This window comes from Pinus tabuliformis, chromosome 1_1, assembly GCF_031772625.1.
Source record: "Pinus tabuliformis cultivar Carrire ecotype Pingquan chromosome 1_1, CPIR1, whole genome shotgun sequence".
NCBI classification, from domain to species: Eukaryota; Viridiplantae; Streptophyta; class Pinopsida; order Pinales; family Pinaceae; genus Pinus; species Pinus tabuliformis.
Window position 1 is genome coordinate 342,053,350 of NC_142297.1, and position 21,581 is coordinate 342,074,930.

The 21,581-nt window shown below is 39.7% G+C and overlaps 1 pseudogene; it reads right to left on the reverse strand.

The window, feature by feature from the left end:
* Positions 1-21,581, reverse strand: part of LOC149212973 (polygalacturonate 4-alpha-galacturonosyltransferase-like) — a 79,251-nt pseudogene that overhangs the window by 24,296 nt on the left and 33,374 nt on the right.

The window sequence follows — 21,581 nt, forward strand, 5'->3', positions numbered from 1 at the left end:
AGGTGGCACAGAGAGGTGTGCAATGGTGCGAGATGCATGGAGATGTTGCAGTAGCGCAGATGTCAGAGAGGGAGCACTTGTCAGCATCAGGTAGAGCTTCAGCATCAGAGGATGTTTCTATCCCAACAAGGAGGTCAGTTGGGAGGTGCAGTGCGGATGCAATGCTGGGAGATAGAACCAGCAGCAGCACGGATGCAGTCAGAGATCAAAGTGACAGAGGCTAGAGCAGTCAGATACTGAAGAGCACAGAGATGCAGAGTTTCAGTTGACAGAGGCAATAGCAGTCAGAGACTTTGATGACAGAGCAAGTGGACCGGCCAAATGTGTTGCATGGAGAACATTCCAGAGTTACAGGATCGGGTTTGAGAGGAAGCCTTTCTTGTTGAGAGGGAGTGTTGAAAAGTGTGCAACAAGAAATTCTTGTTGAGATTGCAACAAGATGATGGAGCTTAGTGAAAAGAGTCGCCTTCACTAAGTGGGCCCGCAGGATATTTTTGGCGCAAGTCTATTTTTAGACTATGTCTATTTTTAGACATATGGATCATGTCTATGGATGATTGATCAAGTTGGGAAAAATAGATGGACTTCTATTTTTGATGAAAGTGTGAGTGATCACAGTGTGAGTGATTACAGTGTGAGTGATCACAGTGTGAGTGATCAAAGTCAAAAATAGAAAAGTCAAATATTATTATCTCACAATAATATTTGGACTATAAACTTAATCTTATTCTCTTGGAGCACTTCAGTTTGAGCTACGGAAGTGGCACATGCAGCTGTCAGAAGGAAATTCGTTTTTCTTATGAGTCAGTTGAGTTGTTGCATGCATGACTTCAGTTAGAACTCAAGTGAGTTGAGTTTAGTGGACTGGAGGTACAGTTGATGGAGTTGTGTTCAGTTTAGCTTTGTTAAACTGGTTGTATTTAGTCTAACTGATCAATAGACTAAAGATGAGTTGGGTGAATTAGTTATTAATTAATTCACAAGTTATTAAATCATAATGCAACTATAGAATACATCAGTGAACTCAGTTGCATGTCAGTGCATGTTCAGTTCAACAGGGACAAGTGTTAGAGGATCAGATTGCTATCAGTTGTGACTATAGTTGTGCATGATGATTTGCACAATCAAAGGATTGAGTATGCCAATGAGTTTGCTCACGTATCTTCATGATATTATAGCTGTTGCTCACGTCCAACATAGTGTGGGTGACTATTTTGCAGTATAAAATCGAGTTTGGGAAGCTATTCTCATCAGTTCTCAAGCAGGTTTGAGCAGTGGAGGCAGGCAAGCAGCGGGAGAGATTTGGAGATCAAATCTGAGCTGTATTGTGTGTAACAGGTGGAGATACTTGTGAGAAGTATTATGCTTTGTATTGTTACATGATTCAATCAATATAATATACAAATAGTGTGGGGTTTTTAGCGAGATGCTTTCCCCGGGATACATACTGTGTTTATGAGTTTGATTGATGCTTCTATGTGTGCCTGTGGATGTTTCTGCTTCTGTAATTTGATGATCAACGTAGAGGAGATTATGTATTATACATGTTCCGCTTAAATTGTATGATCAAGATAATCTCTGTTGAATATGTGTCATATTATTCAAAATTTCTACACATCCCTATGAGTGTCTGGAGATCTTTCTCCTCCAAAGTACTGAACAAACTTTTGTCACCGGTCATGTAGAAAGAAGCTCCACTGTCAAGAAACCAACCACTTCCCACCATGGATGAAACCATGCATGCGAAGAGTGTGAAGTCCAACTCAAACTGTGAAGCAAGTGAGGCTGCCTCACCTTCAGATCCTTCCCCGAATCCCTTCTTTGACTTCTTCTTTGGGTAATTAGTAGCATAATGACCCAACTCATGACAACGAAAGCATCTCACCTTTGCCTTGTCAACCTTATTCCCATCATTGGAAGAATTGGATTCGGAAAGAGAAACCTTCCCCTTCCCCTTCTTCGCCTTACTCGCTAAGGCACAATTCTCCTCATCCTGCATGGATGAAGAACCATCTCTGGTGCTCCATCTAATCTCCTCCTGCACAAGATCCGACCAAAGTCTCTCCCATCCTGGCAGTTTCTCCCTTCCATTCACCGAGTCCTGGTAGCTATGCCGACTCTTAGGAAGGTCAAGGAGTGCTAGACTCACCATCCTCATCCGACAGTCACCCCCACACTTCCCAGCTCATCCCGGCATTGGGTGAACTTCGTGAGATACTAGGGCATACTGTCTCCATTCTCACACTTAATTTTTATGAGTTTTATCTCTTGCTTTGGAATTAAATTCGAATTCCACCATCTCAAAACTCAACTGCTTCTGATCTAAAATTCGTGAGAACAAAGTATTTCTTGTACAGAGATCGACTGTATGGGCATTCACCGGATATCTCACCTTCCAAAAGAAGGATGAATCCAGAGGCTACCTCAACCGATTACAAACTTTGCCTGAAGAAATAAAATGTAAACACGATGATCAATCCTCGCTTGATATCCTGTAAAAATCTCTTCTACAAATCAAGCAGCTCTGGTACCATGTAGAAACTTTTTCTACAAATCATCTAGCTCTGATACCATGTAGAAATTTTGAATAATTTGACACATATTCACAGAGATTATCCTGATCATACAATTATAAGCGGAACATGTATAATACATAATCTCCTCTACGTTGATCATCAATTTACAGAAGTAGAAACATTCACAGGCACACATAGAAGCATCAATCAAACTCATAAACCCAGTATGTATCCCGGGGAAAGCATCTTGCTAAAAACCCCACACTATCTATATATTATATTGATTGAATCATGTAACATTACACAACATAATACTTCTCACAAGTATCTCCACCTGTTACACACAATACAGCTCAGATCTGATCTCCAAATCTCTTCCACTGCTTGCCTGCCTCCACTGCTCAATACCTGCTCAAGAACTGATGAGAATGACTTCCCAAACTCGTATTTCACCTGCAAAATAGTCACTCACACTTTTTTGGACGTGAGCACAAGCTATAATGTGGGAAAATACGTGAGCAAACTCATTGGCATACTCAATCCCTTTATTGTGCAAGATCTGGTGCACAACTATAGTCACAACTGATAGCAATCTGATTCTCTAACACCTGTCCCTGCTGAACTGAACATGCACTGACATGCAACTGAGTTAACTGATGTATTCATTAGTTGTATTATGAGTTAATAACTTGTGAATTAATTAATAACTAATTCACCCAACTCATCTCTAGTCTATTGATCAGTTAGACTAAATACAACCAGTTTAACAAAGCTAAACTGAACACAACTCCATCAACTCCACCAAACTCAACTCATTGAGTTCTAATTGAAGTCATGCATGCAAATATTAGTCATCCTATAGGTAACCACGTATTTCCCTCTGGGATTTGCATGTACCGCATCTGTAGCTCATCCTGAAGTGCTCCAAGAGAATAAGATTAAGTTTATAGTCCAAATATTATTATGAGACAATAATATTTGACTTTTCTATTTTTGACTTTGATCACTCACACTGTGATCACTCACACTTTCATCAAAAATAGAAGTCCATCTATTTTTTTCCCAACTTGATCAATCATCCATAAAAAGCAACCTGCAATCCATAGACATGATCCATATGTCTAAAAATAGACATAGTCTAAAAATAGACTTGCGCCAAAAATAGCCTGCGGGCCCACTTAGTGAAGGCGACTCTTTTCACTAAGCTCCATGATCTTGTTGCACTCTCAACAAGCATTTCTTGTTGCACACTTTTCAACAAAATCAAATTGAGAATTTCTTGCCACATTTTTCAACAATCCTTCAAGTGAATCTAATCCATGTTGCCAATCTAGCACAACAATTTGCTAATAAAAACAACCAATGTATATAAGTAGCGTTAAAAAAAAACAACAACAACAACAAAAAAACACATATTAAAACACAATCAATGGAGACCCTGAAAAGTACTCCAACTATGTTACCACCCATTAACATTCTTCGAAAGTGTCTCCATCACTCCTCTCATGACGCACACCTCTATTTTCAGCCTCCAACGCCCTAAATCCCATTAGTTGTTGTCAACCTCCATCACTCTACTTCCCGAAGAAACCACCAATAGCATAAAGACAAACCCCTAATCCTTTACCTTTTTTTACTAGCGCATCATATTGAAAATTTTAAGACAAAAGATTTATTTTGTCTTAAAAAATTGTCTTAAAATTCCCGTCCATGTAGTAGTCTAGAATGCAACGACATAGTTTAGGAAATTGGTTCACTAAATTATTTCCTAAGGTAAAAGAAGGTTTTAATATGTAAAAACCTATCCTTGTAATGGTGCATTTTGATCAACCTAGTAATACATGACTAGGTGATCATTTTTTGGGTGATAATAGATTGTTGCCCAACATAAGAGTTTGAGGAGCACATCGTATGATGGAAATATGTTGTAGCTTCACTTTCACAAAACACCGAAGGGAAGTCATAGGGAGAGAGAGAGATCACTAAAGTAATAGGAATGAGTGAAGTTGGAGGGGGTGAAACATACCTATGAGATAAAAGTTTCCTTTATTGATGAGTACAAGATCTCAATAAGGCGGGGGAGCTATACCCATACCTACGAGAGAACCGAGTACAAATGATAATGGTGTGCCTAAAAATCTAGGTCTGAGGTACATAGTACATGATACAAGATATGCTAGCATCAATGGGGCAAAAAATGATACAATGAGATAATGATCCCCATATACATAATTTCCTCAAATACAATAGCTAGGATTGATACAATTAAGTATGTTGATTTGAGGACATGAGACATAATTCCCCCACGTTGGTGTGGTGAAGGGGGGGGGGGGGGGGGGGAAGATCACAACCAAAGAAGCCCCGATGAATAGGAGAGGTATTTAAATATCTCAATGGACCATTTTAAGTAGAGGTTCATGTTGTGAGTTATGCAATTGGTAGAAACAAATCCATTCAAACAAAAGTAACTTATTTTGAGGCTAGATCATAATTTTCTGACATCTAGGTATGTTTCTTGATCGTACGATAATGAGTTGAATTTGAGCACGCGAGAAAAAACCAAGTTAAAGGGAAATAATGATTCACTTTGCTTGATTAGAGGCACCAATAAAGGAAGAAAGATGAAACCAAGGTACATCGTCCTCTAGACTACTCTCTTGGAATAAATGTGTTGATGTTAACAAAAGCAGGCCCACAAGAGTTTAGGCAATTATGAACCCTCAACAAAGGCACAAGGATCATAGTATTATGGATAATAACGGCTAACACCAGGGATGATAATTGGAAGATATGGGGACTCGTGGAGTTATGATTTACCTTGTTAGAGCATAACATGCAAGGTTGACCTCGTAGTGACTGACACAATTCCATAAGGGATGGTCAATTACTCAGACAGAGGATTTTGAAAGGCACATGAGGATAGATGGAGGTCAATTATAAGAAAAATGGGATGAATGCGACACATAGATGGGTAATTTATTGTAACAGGACTCAACAGGACTTTGAACAGACTCCATAGATATAGGGGTGACTCATCTCTAATTCTTTGAAGAAAGGTGACTATATGATGCTTCCACATGGGAAAGGCCCGCAACGCGCCATAGTAGAATGAGTAAATAGTGATTGCTCATGACAGAACTTGACTCATAATTCTAAAAGTTCAAAGGAAAAGTGGTACGAGAGTACATGTCACTCATATTAAAAGATTTGATTTAAGGTGCCAAAGTGAGACCTCATGGAAAAAATGGCTGGAGATGTTTCAAAATACGAGAAACATGGAGACCCATTGTAGAGATCGGTGAGAGAATTCCAACAGTGCTGACGGTTTTTCAAAACGAGCTACCATTTACTCCTAATGGCAAAAAAAAACTAGAATTTTTCCTATAAAAGGGATTCTTGCCTGCAATTCCAATTCATTTGTACATTGATTTGTTGGAGAATTTAGAGAAGAGTAAGAGGTACTAAATCTTGGTGAGCTCGTAGCAGAGTCGTTGGATTTCGAATCTATGACTTAGTAGGTGGCCTTACTTGTCTAGAAATTTCCTTAATGCCTCTTGGGAGGATGGTTTCTCATGAAGAATTAAGGAAAGAAGGTTGTCCATTTAATTTATGAAAAAGAGACATTACGTATGGAAAAGATGCAAGTGAAAAGATGTTTATTTTTGAAACAGACAATATCTCCTATCTCTCTCTCATCCCAATCCCAAAATCAATAAGGAATATTGTTTAGATTTAATGCCTCGAGCTACATTTTTAAGACAGTTAGGATTCCTAAGAAAATTACCCAAAAGGTAACACGATTCTTGTTATTGTTAGACCTATGCATTAGGGATTTCTCTAACATCCACTTTAACAAGCATCTTTCCATGTGCTCAATATTCTCAATAAAAATAACATACTTTGTGGTGTTGATGAGTAATTTCTATTAATTTTCTTCTTTTATGGATCTTTGGGAATTCCTAAACATAAACTTCTCAGACTAAATAAGAAGCGATCGATTTGTAATATTCTTTTTTTTGTGGATATGGTTAAAGTGGACGGAATCTACCCATGGTATTTACCATGGTAGTTGCCCATGCCATTGACACATGGTATTTGCCTTCGTTTTTTGAGTGAAAACAATAAAATAAAGTCTCTAGAGATTCAATGAAGAATATAAAAGGGGATAGGAGCCTAACAATGTAATCATCGAGAGTAATTTATCTATTTTTCTTTTGTTGAGAGCTTGTCAAGGCAAGTTCTAGTTGATCACAAGGACAAAAACCCCATGGGAGTAATTTCTCTGGTGGATCCATCGAGGATCTAAGATTGAGCTTCAACATCTTTAATTTATCTATTGATGGGAAGCCATACATTCCAAGGCACGAGCTTTAGTAGTGCTTCTCTAGGCATGTAATTTTGTTTATATTTATTTACATAAATAAGATGCTGCATTCTCAGATCTTTATTGCGTTCAATTTTTTTACTCCAATAATTTTATTAGAACACCTATAATGTACCAGAACTGATTATAGATTTTGATGATTGGGAAATTACAGTGGTATCAGAGCTATGCATCTTGCCAGCCTAAGGGTTTTATTGGAAAATTCTAAATTATTTGTAGGGTTACTTAGAGGTTTCATACAGGGAACTTTGGCGGAATTTATGCTCACCCTAGCCAACATTTCCATCTTCGATGGTATTTCGTATCATCCTAGTTGGTTCTGTTTTTCAGTTGATTGGAAGGAGAATTTTCTGCATTATTTTGAGAGCTATTATTTTATTGCAAACAAAAGATAAAACATTACTTTGCCAAATTTTTAGATTGGACCTGGGTGTGCTTTACCATATTTATCCATTCAAGTTTACGAGGCCATGATCAAACCCCTATCAGATTTGAGGGTCTCTTTTCAATTGTATTGCAAGGTTGTGAGATTTGTTGTAGGAAGTACTACCATCTTGACTATAATTTAATTACAGGTCTACAAAATTCCAACGGAAGAGTTCATCTCCTTCTAGTGGGTCAAACACCAAGGGTTCAAAGGCTAAATTCTGAGCACAAGTATCATATCGGATTATATATGTTTCATTTCAAGATCAATGGTATGAATATATTTTTGTAATCTATATTGGAAAGAGGCTAGATCATTTAAATCTAAGGAGGAGACCCTGCCTTTCGATGCAATTTTTAACTTACTCATAGATGTAAAGTGTCTCTTGAAATAATTGTGGATTGATTTCATTGGAGGTAAAAGAGGTCAAATTGTAAAGGTTGGAAGGTTGAGTTTCTAAACATGATCCCAAGGAAGACTATAAATTGTTTAATCAAGCTCATCCTAGGATTGAGGTTGACCCCATAGCCAAACTTGGAGATTGATCACTTGGAGGCCACATTTCTCTTCCATAGACTAAGGGTTTCAAGGGTCCTTGCTCCACGCATTTTCAAGAATTCTTTCTCTTGTACTGTTTTCTTCTCAAAGATGTACGAAAAGAACCCACTTAAGACTGTGGATGATAAACGATATCAATAATATAAATGGCTTCTAAAAATTGTAGATCTGCAAAAAATGATAGAAACAAAACCCGCCTAAGTCCTAATCTATGCAAAAGTCCTCGAATAATGAACAATAATAAAATATTATTAACCCCATTCTTGGAATAACCACTTGGAATATTTTATTGTATTTGGTTAGGCGGGAAAAAAATATTTAAACATTTATTTAGAAATAAGAAATAAATAAATGATTTATTTATCATTTCAACAAATTGGTTAAGGAATAACAAGAAAATAATGATTTATTTAATTATTCCAAAGGGAATTTTCAAATTTGATAAGGAATAATAATTAACTATTCATAGAGAAAAATAAGATAATTAATAATTTATCTGTTGATTTTTCATAATTGGGTCAAATATGACAAGGAAAAATAATCGAACAATGGTTTAATTAATTATTCCTAGAAGGAAATCAAATAAATAGTGATTTATTTAATTATTCTGCATGAGAATTATAAATTACTTAACAAAGGTGGTTTATTAAGTAATTTTTCACACTGAAAGAAATTTTACTATTGTAAAATTTTCTTTACATGGTGTAGTTTGATCCATCTAGTAAATTAGGCTAGATGATCAAGATTTTGGTGATAACATATTTCCCCCCAACGTACGAGTGTTCGGCGGAAAACATATGACCGAACTGTGTTGTAAAGACATAATCACTACACAACAAAGTGGAGTGACAGAGAGAGAGAGAGAGAGACCAATACAGCTGAAGCAGGAAGATAGGGAGAGAGGGGGCAAGACCAATGCAAGTCACCTTTTATGTTGTGGTACCAGACGTCAATGAGGCGGGGGAGGCATATATATACCCGCCGAGATAACTTAGTACAAAAATAATGGTGTGCTGAGAAACATCAAACTGTGCAATGAAGTACATGTTGAATGGTACATGACATGTTGGCATAACTAAGTCATAAAATAATACAATGTGTCCCATATATATAATGCACATGGAAAAATATGAGCTAGGATTGAATATAATATGAACTGATTACATGAGATATAATGGCCCTTCCCTCAAAAAATGGGTTGGAGGGAGGGTAGAACAATTGAAGAAGCCCTGTTGAACAAGGAAGGGATCTGCAAAACTAAATGGATCATCTGAAGGAGATGTGCATGCTATGAACACTGTGATTGGTAGGAACCAAACCCATTATATTTGTGGAACTGCATCTAAGGTTGTAGCATAATAGGAATGCATCCGAGCATGTGGGGGGATACATGAAGGGCCACCCCCTCATGAGGACTCAAACATCTCACGCACACCTAGGAACCACTGGTATAATTTGCTGCATCGCTAGACCATCGAGTGTATGGATCACGAACATAAAACAACCAAGCCAAAGGGCAATAATGAGTCCCTCTACTCGATCCAAAGTACTCAACAAGAATGGAAGTTGGAACCAAGATACACCGCCCTCTAGGTCATTCTTATGGAATAAATGAGCTGATGTCGATAGAATAAGGCCCACGATAGGTGAGGCAATGAGGATCCTCAACTAAGGTATGAGGGAAAGTAGTAATGTGACTGGTGGATTGACACTAGGTATAATGGAAAATGAGGGATTGAGGGACAAATAGAGGACTTCCCTTGTCAGAGCATAAAGTGCATGGTTGACCTGGTAGCAACTGACTCAACTCTAGATGGGATGCAGGCAGTATGACTGGAGGCAAAAATGGGTAAAATGGGATGAACGATATCAAAATATGGATGGAATACTGTGATATGATATAATGGGATACGAAACAAACTCCATGGATGCAAGGGCGATGCGATGACGCTGCGACACAGAATAGGCCCGGTGGGGACCATGAAAAATGAGTAAATAATGGTTACACATGATGAAAATTGACACGTGAGATGACAAGTTCCAAGGGAAGGTGGTGCCCAAATTATAAGTGTCGCATATGAAGAAATCTGATTTTGAGATGCGACGAAATGACCCTTCTTGGAAAAATGGCTTCTTAGTGAAGTTTCAAATCATCCAAAACTGAGAAAGACTCATTATAGTACTCGATGAGAGATTTCCAATGATGTTGATGGTTCATCAAGCTGAGCTAATGTCTGGTCAAATCAGGCGACAAAAAAATTGTGGATTTTTCTATGAAAGGACATTTTCCCTCTAGTTGGAATTCATTTTTTAAGTGAGTTGTGGTAAATTTGGAGAGGAGGAAAAGGCCCTAAATCTTGTGGAGATCATAGTGGACAAACCGGCCATCAAAATCAGGATCTATGACTTTTAGGTAGGTGGCCTTACTCATCTCTTCAATTTCAGTTATTTATTTCGTGATTTTTGGCTCTTGGCAGCTCCTTGGGAGACCCTTGCTCCTCTTCATGGTCTAATCACACTTTTTGTGCCTATAAGTGCAATTTGGATCATAGGAAACAGGTGAAAACCTGTGAGCTCACACTTTCTGGGCATAAAATTGTGATTTGGGGCTGAAAAGAGGGGTGGTTTGCTCGCTTGGTGGGGGTTGTTGGTTGTTTAATGTAGACTAGTGTTTTCTTCTCTCAACTAACAAGACATGCGGTGTTTTGCAGGCATGGCAGAGCTAAAAATCAACTGGTGTGAGTGAGACTTGGATACCCTCCGATCCGAGATTCAGATGGATCATAGGGTTCAAGGGGCATTGGATTGCTATGGGGTTATCAAGTTGGTAGAGAACCCATTGATGAGGGTAGGTGAGCCCTTGCTATTGAGAATTGTGAGCTATTAGGATCTAGACCATGAGGTATTTGTCATGCAGGTGCATAATATTGAGATCACATTACAGGATATTTATTTCTTCACCGGACTCCCTCCCCTCGGAGTGGTGTGGGATATACATCTGGTGTTTCCTTTTGGGAGGAACATTACAAAGTTTGTGGAGATGTGCATGTGAAGGGCACGACTATCCCAATTGGTAATTTAGACCAACTAGAGACATAGGTTGTTTCCATAGTTGTGCTACGGGTCTTCGGAAGCCATGCGTTCCACCACATCACTGGTGGGCAGATGATGCTGGTTGAGAGTGTTTTGGCTAGGACCTACTATGGGTGGGCAGAGTTGATACTGTCATTATTGAAACGATAGTTAAGTCTATGTAGGTGAGCCATGACTATGTTTCTGGTACAGTACTGTGCACATTCTTCTTTGAGAAGATACCCACCATCCTTCCTCATGTATAGATCCGATATGGGGGCCCACAGGAGCCCAGGATCCGCCACTAGGGGTATTCCAACCCGCGTTTTTTGCACATTGGGATCAGATGCCCCTTTAGATTGATGATTATCCTTATAGTGGGATGAACTATCAGGGAGATCCTGACTTGCCACTTTTGCTCAAGCAAGCATGGGGACAAAACTGTAATTGTTAAGTTACTATTTTTATGGTGCATTTCATATGTTTATCAAGTGTATATGGTACTAAGTGTAAAATATGTGGTATGCAGACATAGCACCAGTAAAACTCGCAAGAAATGCAGGACGAGGCGCAACACTTGTGGCTGCAGATTGGGGAACATCGTCATCTTGTCAGGGTCTGGAGGATAGTGTGCTACTCATTTATCTACACCATAGATGTGGGGTACTCTTGACCAGAGTTTCTGAGCGTGGATGGCATGAGCTAGACGATCGATACATATATGAGTGTAACGACCTTCCCTTAGAGTAGTGAGGTATCATGCGGCGCATGGTGATGGCTGGTCATGTAGTACATGATCTGCGTGCAGGTGAGGTAGAGCCTTTAGTGCGTGATCCTTCGGATAGTGACTAGATATGGGGACATTTGGGTCCCTTTGATTTTGATTTTTGTAACATGTTATGGGCATGTTGGATGTATTTAGAGCTATGGACTCTAAACACTTATATGATACATAATATGATTATGTATTTTAGGATTGATCAAGGATTTAGTGGTTACCCTTGCCCAAATTCCAATTAAAAGTGTAATACTTGACACGAGGCTTAACATTTTTCTCATATTGTGCCTTGATGCATTTCTTATGTGCTTTGTTAGCCAATGCGACATCACGACGGGTTTCATCTAGATGGATTAATTCCAAGAAACAAGCTTCTTCTTCATAAGTATCGGTCGCAGGTCAATTGCGAGCTTGAGTGATGAGATTTCACATTGAATTGGTAAGACTACTTCCAAACCATACAGCAACTAAAAAGGTGTAAATCCAGTCACATTTCTTACTGAGGTCCTATATGCCCATAAAGCAGAGTACAAGATTAAATCCCAATTCCGTTTATGGACTCCAATCATTCTTTGCAGCATGCATTTAAGGACTTTATTGATTGCCTCAACTTGTGTGTTAGCTTGCGAATAATATGGAGTAGAACTATCATGAGACAGTCCTAATTTGGTAGTTAACTCAGTCATCATGTGATTGTGAAAATGCAACCCATGATCTGTGACTATAGCTTGAGGTACACCGAATCTAGAAACCACGTGATTGAAAAAAAAAAGAGCAGCCGTTTCGCCACCATTGTTCAATGTAGGCATCACCTCAGCCCATTTAGTAAAATAGTCAATGACAACTATAATATACCCATGCCCCCCAGACGAGGTGGGGTTACATGTCATGAAATCAATGCCCCATTTTGCGAATGGGCCAACAGCAATGACTAGATGCAGTGGTGCAGGTGGTAATCTGGTTTTACGATCAAAATCTGACAAGCATGGCACTTTCTGACATCCCATCCTCTATGGATGAAACTAGATACATGGTCTTCTATCTTGTTCACATGACCAACCAATGTACGTGTCTAACCATCCCATCATGTCACTAATAGTGAACAATCCCATCCTCTATGGATATTAACATAGAGGATGGGATTGTTGTTTAGGACATCACCCATAGCCAATCCATGGTCAATCGCATGGATAGACAGTGCAGGCCCTTGGGAATAGTCTTTGCTGCAAGCTGACTTAAAAATGTACTTTGCTTTTTTAAGGTCATTACTTGCTCATCTGCAGACTGAAGCATGGCTTGCAAATTCTTTGTTACTGTCGCACAATCATAAAATTGTTCTCTAGCCTTGGATAGGACATCACCCATAGCCTTGATCTTCTCAGGTGCACTAAAACATTCGTATCAATTATCTGCCATGAAAAAGAGAATGAAAAGTAGAAAGATTGACACACAGACTGCAACTTTAAAAGAAACAAAGGATATGAACACCAAATGCAAATGGAAGCACTTACTACTCTTGATTTAGAACCAGCCAATGTCAAAACTATTACCTTTGAGGTAGATCAGAATCTGCATTAGCCTCACCCAATGTATGTTGACATTCTTTATAATGAAGCATCAATTCATGGTATAAATCAAGATTATTCCTAGCTTGGTAAATGCTTGAATGATCCAGGTGGATGTTGGTGGCCACCCACCAACCCATTTGGACCCCCACAACTGTCTCTTTCAGTCTTTTCAGTTTCCTAAATTGTAGCACAGTTTACTATTTTTAGCAGTTTTTCGGGTCCTGAACTTCCGAAGCCGTTTTGAGGCCCTAAACGACGTTTTTTTGGGATTCTGGGGCAACATGGGTTCATGGATCGATGTTGGCTCCCAAAGTGGTAGTAATCGGATAGATCTTTTTAACGAGCTATCGTACGTGTCAAACGGAGATCGTATGCCAAAGTTACGACCCCGGGAAATTGATGTACCAATTTACCCAAACGGGGCCCACAATTTGGCGTTTCATCTTCTAGGGTTAGGTTTCGGGATGTGAAGGGTTTTCCATTGTTTCTCAACAATAAATAGGCCTTCGAGCCTCATTGTAATATAGTTCGAAACAATTCAGAGGCATGTAGCCGACACATCTCTTCTCAGAGATAAGCTACCATCGCCCTAGCTGGGTTATTTCTATTTGTAAGCATATTTCAGTATTTTACAGTAATGAAATGAAGTATTATTTCCGTTGCATCTCTGTTTTTATGGTTATCGCATCTCTGTATTTATGGTTATCTCTATAATCTATTGCGTTCCTATTTAAATCCGGATCAGTGGTATCAGAGCGGTCTGCTTTTTCTCTGTTTTTCTTTGCATGTCCCCAACAAGGTCGGGATATAAGGAGTTAGGGCTTGAACTGGTTGAACCTTTGCAAGACCAGCCTCGCAAATCCTGATGGCCTCCCATGGCAGATGAGAAGAAAGACGAGGGGGCAGGAGATCCTATCAAAATCTTGCTCGAAGAAGCGCTCGAGCGGCAAAGGAACGCAATGATGGATAGCTTTGCGCAGATCCTTCAGCGGCTACCCAGAGGCGACGCATCGGCTTCCAACAGCGACTCTGGAAACGCCACACCATTCAAGGTACAAGTTAATTTTGAAATCCCCATCTTCGAGGGTCAAATAGACGCAGATGTCGTAGATAAATGGTTAAATCTGCTAGAGGGTTATTTTTCTGTTCATGAATTTTCAAGTCGGGAAAAGATTGTTTTTTCTCTTCTCAAAGCAGCCCCCCACGTCAAGGACTGGTGGGAAACCTACCGGGAGCAGAAGGATGAAAGTACAGGCTCACTATTTTCAGCCGCACCCACTTGGAATGACTTCCGGGATGCCATCAAGGAGCAGTACTACCCTGTCGGAAGCTATGAGGACAAATACATCAAATGGACCACACTGCGGCAGGGACGAGACCAAGATGTGCTGGAGTTCACAAACATTTTTCATACCCTTCACACACAGTTCGGTATCAAAGATTCTGAGCTGCATCTGGTACTCAAATACCGCGGCTGCCTACACAGATACATCCAGGAAGAGATGGGGTTCTTTAACATCCCCTCACTCGGCACAGCATACCGATACGCTGTCAAAATCGAGCAAAAGTTCAAATAGAAGAAGCGAGACTTTGGATCTACAAATCCGAAGCCCAAAGGACAAAGCCAAGGCAGGGTGACCCAAGACAACCCGTCAAAGCCGCAAGAAAAGAACAACACCATGAAGCCGAAGAAGGACACAGGGAAGTGGTGTGAGTTCCACAAGAGTCCCACTCATAACACAAGTGAGTGTCGGACCAAGCAGTCGCTGGTGGCTGAGTTGAAGGCTTCCGAATCAGATGCATGTTCCGACCCTGAGCCAGAACCCGACAAGGGAAATGGCAAAGGGAAGCAGATCATTGATGCGGATCCCAGCGCCACTGTTGCCACTGCCAAGATCCAAAAGAATGACCCTGCAGATCCAGAAGAGGGGGAGAGTCTTTTCCACTCACAGATGTGGGTGAAGGGTTCACCGCTGCGATTCATTATCGACAGTGGTAGCCAAAAGAACCTTGTTTCAGCAGAGGTCGTGAAGCGGTTGGGTCTACCGACTACACTACACCCACAGCCATACAGTATCGGGTGGCTTCATGAAGGACGAGATCTGAAAGTTCGCCAGCAGTGCCGCCTTCCATACAGCATCAAGCCCTTCACAGACGAGGTACTGTGTGATGTTACGCCTCTGGATGTTTGTGATGTATTATTAGTCCAGCCATACTTGTGGAGGCGACATGCTGTGTATGAGTCAAGACCTCGTGCTGTCATTATTTCTTTGAATAACTCATTATACAGGATACTGGAGGTAGCCCCACCTACCGCCACATCTTTGATTACTACCAAGAAAGGCAGCAAGCTCATATCACAGACCAGGAAATTCATCTGTCTGGTCCACTCCCAAAATAAGGGGAAGATTGTTGCTACATCCATGACCCCTGTAAAGGGTTCCTCCATGCAGCAACAGCAGCAAAGGGATACGGTCATGACAAAACACAGGAACAACTTCTCCTCACCCACATGGGTACCACACAAGTTTCGGGTGGGCAACAAAGTCTGGTTGCATCGACAGAAAGAACGCCTTACCAGAACCCATCAGAAGCTCAGATCATTCCGACATGGTCTTTACAGCAGTACCAAGGCTATGGGGAACAATGCTTTGGAGCACATCATTCCTCCATTCCTTCGCTTGCACCAAATGTTCAATGTGGACCATCGTCGACCATGCTTCCCACCATCACTGGACACATCAGAGATTGCAGGACAAGTTCAGCAGATGGAGGAACTCAACGAAATGGGGACCATTGCTTCCTAAGGGGGGAGGAATGATCCAGGTGGATGTTGGTGGCCACCCACCAACCCATTTGGACCCCCACAACTGTCTCTTTCAGTCTTTTCAGTTTCCTAAATTGTAGCACAGTTTACTATTTTTAGCAGTTTTTTGGGTCCTGAACTTCCGGAGCCGTTTTGAGGCCCTAAACGACGTTCTTTTCGGATTCTAGGGCAACATAGGTCCATGGGCCGATGTTGCCTCCCAAAGTGGTAGTAATCGGATAGATCTTTCTAACGAGCTATCGTACGCGTCAAACGGAGATCGTATGCCAAAGTTACGACCCCGGGAAATTGATGTACCAATTTACCCAAACGGGGCCCACAATTTGGCGTTTCATCTTCTCGGGTTAGGTTTCGGGATGTGAAGGGTTTTCCATTGTTTCTCAACAATAAATAGGCCTTCAAGCCTCATTGTAATACAGTTCGAAACAGTTCAGAGGCATGTAGCCGACACATCTCTTCTCAGAGATAAGCTACCATCGCCCTAGCTGGGTTATTTCTATTTGTAAGCATATTTTAGTATTTTACAGTAATGAAATGAAGTATTATTTCCGCTGCATCTCTGTTTTTATGGTTATCGCATCTCTGTATTTATGGTTATCTCTGTAATCTATTGCGTTCCTGTTTAAATCCGGATCATTGAATACACCCTATCCATGATCAGTTGGTCTCGCATCAATCTAACAGTGGAATCAAAATTATTGTTCTCATTCTCCCTCCTCCAAATGTTGTATTTTCCCAGGACAACAGAATCTACCTCCTTGGAAAGTTTAATTGCTGCGTTTTTGAAGTTCAACTCATTTTTCTTCATCCTGTTGGATCAACTCTGTTGACCTTTTCTCCCTCCTCTTTTTTCTCAATTGCTGTAAGCATTAAACTACTATAAATTAAAGCATACTATACTACAATCTAAGAAATATAATTTTTTTCTATTGGAGAAGTAACATTCAAAAAGGATTTTGGAAAATAATATAACAATTCCCTTTTCCATGAGAGCAAAAAGTAGCGATCTAGTGTAGCAAAGCATTTTACCCTCCGCAAAACATTTGTTGGAATTTCTTCAAGCTGCAAATGGTCTGCATTACAACAACCATTGTCCTAAGAGTTTGATTAGAGATTACCTAACCGCAGGCTACCAATAGCACAAATTAGTTAACCACGGAAAATCAAAACCTACCATCAAGAGCATTCTCTTTGACATCTCGATGTTCACTTCCTGTGTCATCCTCTTGAAACCTCGTAAGAAGTTCTTCGTCATTCAGTTTACCCCCCTCAGGATTTTCCTCACCTTCTTCATTGAAGATCACACCATCTTGTTGCGAATGTAACTTTTTTGAGTTGTCTCCAGAAGACGTTTGCCTTTGCTTGATGTACACCATTCGAAACAGAGAAGCACCCCTGCCAATGTTAGATTTCACTTCCTGCTTAATACAACCCTACTCAACTACATAGATCATCTTCACATAGGTTTCCTTACATGTTCAATAAAGAAAATAACCAAAATCTTCACCAATCATACCTCAGAGTTAGTAATATCCCTTTGGTTTACTTCAGAGGGCTTTTCTAATAACCATGAGGAAGATAAATCATTCCGTCCAACAATATTTAAGTTTAGAGTTCCCAAGTCCTCTATGTTAGCTGTTATGACATCAATCACCTGCCCAGTAAATAAAATTTATTTTCAATTCTCTGCTCAATAGGGGAGAAAGAAAATTTAAGATATCCAAATGCTGCAGGTTTCTTATGCTTGCCTCCTTTGGGAAGAGAGAGTCAATGCTCTCTGTTAAACTCTGATTTCTCTAGTCATCTGCCTATTCCTGTGAATCCCACAAATAAATAGATAAGATTGATTTTAAACATATGATAGAGCTCCATTATCCTCAATAATTCCTCTCTATTTCAATCCACTCAGGTCGATTAAATTTTAGTTTAGGGACATTGTTTATTTTCTGGGATTAACGTAAGTGCAAGTGCATTGCCCAAATCCTTAAAAAGAACAAAATCGCCATAGAAAAATAGAATTGGTTTTCAAGATGTGGAAAGAGAATACCATTCTAACAGATCCATCTCCTGAGAAGTTGTGCCTTGCTGTTTTAAATGACAAAAAATGCATAAAAGAACAGGTAGAAAGACTTGATGGACAAGAATATCTATAAAAATACTGAAACGCTAAAAAGGGGGTTGCTCTGCTATCATGCATATGCTAAGATCGAGTTTTCATTACACATCAATAATAAAATGGTGTGTATAATATCTATCGTTTGTTTTGGCCAATGTGCTCTGAACACTGTGGGAACAGTGTGAAAATGATATGTATAGCAAAAAGCAGCTGGTGAACAAGATTGTTGTTGTGAATTGGGTCTAGGTTGGGTGGATCAAAATTGGTTTTAGCTTGACTGATGAGAAGTGGATTTAGCTTTATGGATGGAAAGTGTGTCTAGCTTGGATAATGAGTGGACGGGAAGAATGATTGTTACCCTTCCCACCTAGATTCAATTCCCACAAGATTCAATTCCCATGAGTAAGATGTTGAATTGAATTCTTAACAAATATATTTTTATAATACCCATCCATCTTATGCAGAATCCAGTGCACTCTTAGTACCATCCTCCTCTGAATGAGCAGTGTCCAATGAATTCACCAAGCAGTTGCCCAGTGAATTTACCAGTCATATGCATTTCCCTTTGTTAAAAAATGGAAAGAGCATTGTTATTTCTTGCTATCGGGATGAATGGTTTCATTATCTTTGGCAAGGAAAATTACCCTAGATGTAGTTGGTAAAACCTTTGCTCTTGCATGAGAGAGGTACAAACTTTGAATCTTTCTCCTGGTAGGTATTGTACTGTGTTAATGTAGATATGGAGTTCACAGCTTCACACAGATTAAATGAAATGAAACCTATAAAGAAAACTCACAAAATGTCTGTAAAAATGCTAGAGGTGTTAAACTTTTGACAATAAGCGAGGAAATTAAGTTTGATAACATTTGCGCCTTCAGAGCTTGCGAAAAAGCTAAAAGGAAAATAAAATTCCAAAGTAGGTCCATGGGGCTTTTGTTCGATAGTTAAACAGGGGTGGTGAAGGCAAATCAAATTTTGAAGCAAGTCCATGGGGTCTTGGTTCAATGGTTAACCGGGGGTGGTGATAATTCCCCACCAAGGCTCAAATCACATAAATACATTGTTCAGTGGGTTCTCAATGAAAGGGATCTTTCTGAAATAGTATAAGACGACTACACTTCATTCTAATGGAGATATTTCTTGAATGTTGTAAGAAGTCTAGACTTCATTGTAATACTAAGAGATTAAGAAAGGGCATGCTTGCCAATAAAGATAAATTAAATGCTGACCCACCCCAAAAAAAGAGGCAGAAGCAACCTAACAAGTGAGGAGGGCAGGAATAAGCTTATCAGTGAGGGAGGAGGGTAGGAAGAAGCTTACCAGTGAGGGAGGAGGGAAGGAAGAAGCTTACCAGTTGTAAATGTAGATGCAGAGTGACAAAACCTAGCTTCCAGAAAAACCAACAGCATGACCACAAAGATAACAAGGAAGCCCACCATAGCTATGCGATGATGAAAACCACGACCTCCCCATCCTCCATTTCTACCACGCTGGTAGCCCTACCACCCTCCATTCCACACACCTCCTCTTTTCATAGGCATCTTTAGCTCTCAACCCTACCACCACTTTTCTCCTTCTCCTCCTCCTAAATAGATATCGACCAGTGAAACCCTTACTCAATCATAATCCTCTACATAAAACCCATATCATGGTTAGCATAAATATATCAAGTTAGCAACAACCAAAAAACCCCTTAGATATGATATATACTTCAGAGCATTTGATAGAAAAATATACCAAAGGCATTACGAAATGGATAGATCAACTGATTTCATGTAGTTTTGAGAAAGAAAGGGGCATTGACATGGTAAAAACCTAGATGAAAATGGGCATAGGGGTCGGAAGTAGATAGATCTAAGGGTCTCTATATCTGCTAGCCTTTTTTTTTAAAAACCAAAACATATAATTGAGGGAAACATGTCATTCTGATTCAGATGCCAACATAGATGTTATTATTAATGGGAATCCTCACCAGTCTACCTGACTATTCATACACTACGACATAGGCATAGAAAGAACAATCAGACGACGTTGGGTATATATGATGCCCCTCAACTTACTAATTTAACTGAGTAGGTACCGACTTGGCATACCTTGCACTGAGGCATTAAAAAGTAAAGGGAATGCTAGGGGGGTAATTTGGTACCAAGCAAGGGTGAATTATGCCTCCCTGAATGCACATCATGAGATGGTGTTTAAGATTTGCAATTCTGAAGCTGTGAGAAGACTAGAGTGTAAGCACAAGAGAGAAGCTAAACATATTGTGATCTAACATTTAAAATGGTGACTTGTTCATTGATTTCTCATTTAGAATGAAGAAAAAAAAATTGATGATTGGGGGAGAGAAATGACGAGTGTTCTATTGAGTAAAGGAAATACATCATTTTGAGGCCATGGATAGATCTTTATGGTCTGCGATGCCAATGTTAGTAAAACCTTACCTAAATGCCTTATGACTGCCACATGGATGAGTGTTACACTTACATTATTGATGCACTAACCATAGGGAGTTGGTATAATATTCATGGCTATGGGCACTTACAAAACTGGGTTTTCATATACCTATGAAGTGAAAGGGAAGCAAGTACCCTTTCTTCAAGATAGGAGTAAGGTTTTAAGCTTTAAACTAGATGACACAGAAAATCTTTGTTAAAGAATACATTTTACACATCACGTGTCCATTAGTACGAACCGGTTTATAAACATAGTTCTGGATTAATGTCATAGCACTTCTAGAAGTTGTTTTGATTCTCAGAAAACATGTTGTATGTTGTATTCTGCTTCGAATTTTGCACAAGAAACAGTTGGTCCTTTAACAAGACTCGAGTGTGCCAACATGGACTGAATATTAGCATTGCAAGCCCTTTTCTCAGATCAATATGTCAATTTTAAATTTAGCTGAAATTGGCAATAAAACATATGATGTTCTAGAAGCCAAAAGACAGACAACACATGAATCTACAACTTCTTACCTCTATTGTTGTCATGTTTAGCTTGCCCCGCCAGAATGGTATCAAAGCTAAGCTGAGGGCAAGGTATCAGAGCTAAGCTGAGGGCAAGCCCAAGCAAGGAAAAAAGAAATCACAAGAAGTTTTCTGACAATACTGACCTCCCTCCTCATCAAAGATCAGTCATTGTGAAGCACTGAAACTCCTCCTACAAAATTCTAGGTTGCAGATCCCAGAAAGGAAATGAGATCAAGGCCTCATCAATCAAGCATCTTTAGGATAGATCCCTCTGTCAAATTGTTGGTCAAATGATCTATATTTAAGGCCTTTTGTCATTACTACAGCCAGGAAGCTTTTGGTTGCTTTAGGGTAAAATCTTCTATTATG